The sequence below is a fragment of the Macaca mulatta genome, chromosome 4, assembly GCF_049350105.2.
Source record: "Macaca mulatta isolate MMU2019108-1 chromosome 4, T2T-MMU8v2.0, whole genome shotgun sequence".
Taxonomy (NCBI): Eukaryota; Metazoa; Chordata; class Mammalia; order Primates; family Cercopithecidae; genus Macaca; species Macaca mulatta.
In genome coordinates, this window is record NC_133409.1 from 67,598,247 (window position 1) to 67,603,229 (window position 4,983).

The following is a 4,983-nucleotide window of genomic DNA, read 5'->3' on the forward strand; positions in this document are numbered from 1 at the left end:
TATTGATTCTGCATACCCTTTTTCTTCCTAGTTGCCACAATTTATTGGTTTTTGTTTATTTTTTGTTTTTGTTTTGTTTTTCTTTTTTTTGAGATAAGATCTTGTTCTGTTGCCCAGGCTGGAGTTCAGTGGCACAATGACAACTTACTGCAGCCTCAACCTCCTGAGCTCAAGCCATCCTCCCACCTCCAACTCCCAAGTAGCTAGGACTACAGCTGTGCCACCATGCCTAGATAATTTTTTATTTTTCTGTAGATACAAGGGTCTCTCTATGTCGCCCAGGCTGGTCTTGAACTCTTGGGCTCAGGTGATCCTCCCACCTCGGCCTCCCAAAATGTTAGGATTACAAGCATGAGCCATCATGCTCAGCTCTAGTTGCCATAATTTGATTTTAAATCAAAGTGGCATGTTCTATGTTCAAAAATGATTCAACTGTGCCACCTACCTCATGGCTTTACTGTGGGCGACAAGTGAGAATACATGCAATTACACCTGTAAGGTATTCTTGATCTGATAGCATTATCCCCAAAGAATGCATATGAAACGTAGCTGTAAGTTTATTTATTTATTTATTTTTCACAGAATACAAATAAAAGTTTATTGTACAAAATTAAGGCCTTCGTATTTCATAGTTCACCAAGGCTAAAGAAACACTAGATAATTTAAGTCCTTCACAAAAATTTCACTTTCACTCCCCGTAATCTCTATTACAATGACCCAACCAAATGTTAGCAAAACAAACACTATAAATAACACCAAGTCCTTTAAAGATGACTATCCCAAATGTTATTTCTTGGCATAGGTGATCTTCATAGCATGGGATGTTGTGATCTTAAATCCCTGCAAAGCATCCCTGGCAGCTCCAGCCTGACCATCATTTTCAAATTCAACAAAAGCAATGTCATGCCTCCCTGGTACTAGACATACTTCCTTGAAGCCAGGGAACTGATTAAACAGCATGGATAACATCATCTCATTAGTCTCTTCTGGTAAGTTATTAAGGAATAAAATATAGTTTGGAGGATAATCGAGGACCTGAGGATTTGGTGTTGAATTTCCTTGGATATTAGCTGAATTTGGAGTTCCCTAGCCAGGCCTTTTGTTTGTGGTGGTTGCAGTCTATTCCACAGTTTTGCCCTTCTTCTTTTCTTTGTCAGCAAAAGTGCCGCACATTTTAGATATTATATCCAAATCTGTTTTTGCATATATATTCACATTGGTTTACCATGAAATGGAAATCCTTGTGACTGTCTCAAAGCACTTGTGGATGAGCCCAGTTCCTTAAATATGACAAAGGCCTGCCCTTCATCTTCATGGTCCTTAAAGCCACAAAGTCCACCACATGACCAAACTAAGAAAACAGGGCATATAGGGATCTCTTCAATTCTTCCTTTTTAATTTTGCCATTCACATTGTTGATATAAATTGTATGATTTGGTCTGATACCCATGTTTGAGTTAAATTCTTCAGAAAGAGACAGTAAATAATCTAAGGCCTACGTCGTCTCCCATAAGAAACAGAAACTACTGTAAGTTTATTTTAAGCTAGGTTTCACAGCCTAAATGAAAATAAAATGGAAAAAAATGTGTGAGATTGAAATTTTGCAATCTAACTTTCAAATTCACCTACAGATATGATAGGTTAGACTACTAGAATACTGAGAATGTAACCTTTTAAAAAATGGAAATAGCAAGAAGGGCAATCTTCTGTCCTGTTTTAATCCCCACTGGCTATGCCCTGTCAAGATCTAGAACACAGTTAGGCACTAGAACCAGGAGCCAACAAAGCATGATGCTGCTCTCTGCAGCCGCCACATGCTGAGCATCTCCATGCTCTTTGGTGCTGCTCAGTGGAGCCAGAGTTAACCCCAGGGACCAGATGTCAGGGTTTGCCCAGGAAGGTCTCACTTTACTCGTACTACGGATACGGACAGGAGGCAAGGAAATACTAGGTAGTAGAGGGCGTTTCCCCAGCAAAGGCCCCACCCTCAAGCCTGGAAACCCGAGGCTTTAAATGGGAATAGGCATTCCTGTTTTTGCCCCCAAATGTTGCCTCTTCCAAGACCACTGTGGCCCACCACACCCCCATCCTATACCTATAAAAATCCCAATCCCCAGGCTCCGTGAGCAGAAGTATGGCAGAGCAGCAGAGCAGCATGGCAGAGAATGAGAGAAGAGGGGAAGCATCTGAGAGGAGTTCGGCTGGGGGCATTGGGAGAGGAGATCAGCTTCAGGATGACTGAACTCCAGGAGAAGATCATCTTCCCACTCTATCCCCTCTCCAGCTTCCCATCCCACTGAGAGCCACCTCCATCACCCAATAAGATCCCCGCATTCACCATCCTTCAAGTACATGTAACTTCATTCTTCCTGGATGCAAGGCAAAATTTGGGATGCACTGGGTGCAGAGACCCAAAAAGGCTGTCACCCTGACTCTTCGCTGAGCTGTTTAACACTTAAGCCATCCCCGGACAGCAGGGCTAAAAGAGCATTGTAATACTCGTAGACATTGCCATGGGGCCAGAGCCCAAAGGCGCTCACCCTGGCTCCGTCTCCTGCTCACCTGCATGCTCCCCTCCTGTAAGAGATTTGAGCATGTGGTGGCCAAGCAAACGAGCCACACCCCTGTTGCAAGTCCCACAGAGGGGTCCAGGGAGTCTCCCATTTCATTACTCCTACCCTAATTAAAAGTGTGCTGGTTTGGGGATAGTTACTCCATGAATCGATTTTGAAATTCTAGACCGTAAAGTCTCAACTCACACCCAATCTCTCAGCTGAAGAAAGAAAAGTTAAAAGAAAGGGAAAGTTGTAGGGTTGGGGAGTTGGAGCAGAAGAGGGTTAAACAGGAAGGAAAAAAAGAGTAGGCCATTAAGAAAATAAAAACTCAGGCCCTACATTAGGAAGAACAAAAATCCAGAATGCCATTCCTCCAGGTATTCTCCTTCTTGGCTGGGAGGGCTGGTGGGGAAGGAAAATTTCACAACAGCCCAATGAATGGATGGCTTGTTTCCCTCCAAGGAGGCTTACAGCTGGACACCAGTAGTCCGAATAGCGGTCCTGTTTCTCAGGCAGGCTTCCAAGGCCGCCAAGTGTTACAAGCCCTTCATAGAGCAGTGGATTTTAAAGGTGAATTGAAACTATTTTAAGATCCCTCTTGGGTAGCAGATGGACAGAATGACGGATTGTTACTATGGTGTAGTTGTTTTCATTCCTGGCCCAATTGCCGCACTAAGCACACAGCACTGTGGGCTCCACAAGAGACAGGCATGGTTTGCTCTCTCTGCAAGCACAATGTGTTCTGTAAAACATGCAAAGAAAGAAGAGTGGGAACCAGATTACAAGTTCTTCTAAATAAAATAGAAAAACATTTACTAGGCCATAATAGGACTAGGCAAGCTAATGCGGAATTTCGCTTTGATATTATCTTTGAGACCCAGTTGGGGGAAGGGGGGTGACATGTATGTGAAATTGTACTTTCAGGAGTTTTATTCAGTAATCCAAAAACTAAGAAGTCTTTTGATTGGATCAGTGTTACCCAATTTTGGGGCCAAAATAATAATAATAAACTTTGGTATACCTCAGTGGTTAAGAGTTCCAGTTCTAGGCCAGGAGTGGTGGTTCACGCCTGTAATCCCAGCACTTTGGGAGGCCAAGGCGGGCGGATCACAAGGTCAGGAGATCAAGATCATCCTAGCTAACACAGTGAAACTCCGTCTCTACTAAAAATACAAAAAAAACTTAGCCGGGCGTGGTGGCCGGTGCCTGGAGTCCCAGCTACTCAGGAGGCTGAGGCAGGAGAATGGTGTGAACCCGGGAGGTGGAGCTTGCAGTGAGCCGAGATCGTGCCACTGCACTACAGCCTGGGTGCCAGAGCTAGACTCCATCACAAAAAAAAAAAAAAAAAAGGTTCCAGTTCTAGATTAGATAGCCTTGATTCAAATCTCAGCTTCATCGGTTACTAGTAACTCTAGGCAAGTTTCTTAAACACCTTGTATCTTGGTTTTCTCATCAGTAAAATGCTGATGTTGCCTCTGTCATAAGGTTGTTGGGAAGAGCTGATAAACAAAATGCTTAGGACACTGCCTGGCACATCCTGGAGCTTGTTAATGTCAGTTGTGGTGGTAGCTGTCACTGTTAAAAGGTGTAATTTCAAGGTTCCATTGTAATCTCTTAAATGTGCTTAGCTATGCTCAAGTTGGCCAGCCAGGGAAAAATGTTTTTTTCAGAGATAAGGTACTGATATTTCGATAATGCTCCCAGTTTCCCTCCCTTGAGTAGGTCAGGAAGGAGGAAGGTTTGTGAAAGAATGGAGCTATTATAAAATATAGTTACAGGGTTGTATAGCTCTAAGGGGTTTCTGTGCTGCCCTGGTTACTTCTCTTGCAGAAAAAGTGTTTGGGAGACTGAGGCTGGCAGATCACGAGGTCAAGAGATCGAGATCATCCTGGCCAACATGGTGAAACTCCGTCTCTACTAAAAATGCAAAAATTAGCCAGGTGTGATGGCACGTGCCTGTAGTCCCAGCTACTTGGGTGGCTGAGGCAGGAGAATTGCTTGAACCCAGGAGGCAGAGATTGCAGTGAGCCGAGATTGCGCCACTGTACTCCAGTCTGGTGACAGAGCTAGACTATGTCTCAAAAAAAGAAAAGGAAGTGGTAAGAATTCATACCAATTAGAGTCACCAAAGCTGGGAAGGTAGGACTGAAATGTTTTTGTTCCACAAAAGTTTTCTGAGCCTTTGCCTGCACAAAGTACTTTATTAGGACATTTTCGCGCTACCTGTGTGATGCTCAAGGACTTCATTCATTCACTCACTTATTCTACAAGTCCGTGAGCATTAACTATGGATCAAGAACTGTGCTAGGGGCTGGAGATAGAACAACAGACACAACAGGGTCCTAACCTCAGGGCCTCACAGAGTGTGGGGGATGCTGACCAGTAGCAATCATGAGTGATAGCTCAGGAACTCAGGGAGCAGAGAGGA

The 4,983-nt window shown here is 43.8% G+C and overlaps 1 pseudogene; it reads right to left on the reverse strand.

Annotated features, from left to right (window-relative positions):
* Positions 1–584: 584 nt before the first annotated feature.
* Positions 585–4,687, reverse strand: LOC699301 (U2 small nuclear ribonucleoprotein B'' pseudogene; annotated as a pseudogene).
* Between the last annotated feature and the right edge of the window lie 296 nt (positions 4,688–4,983).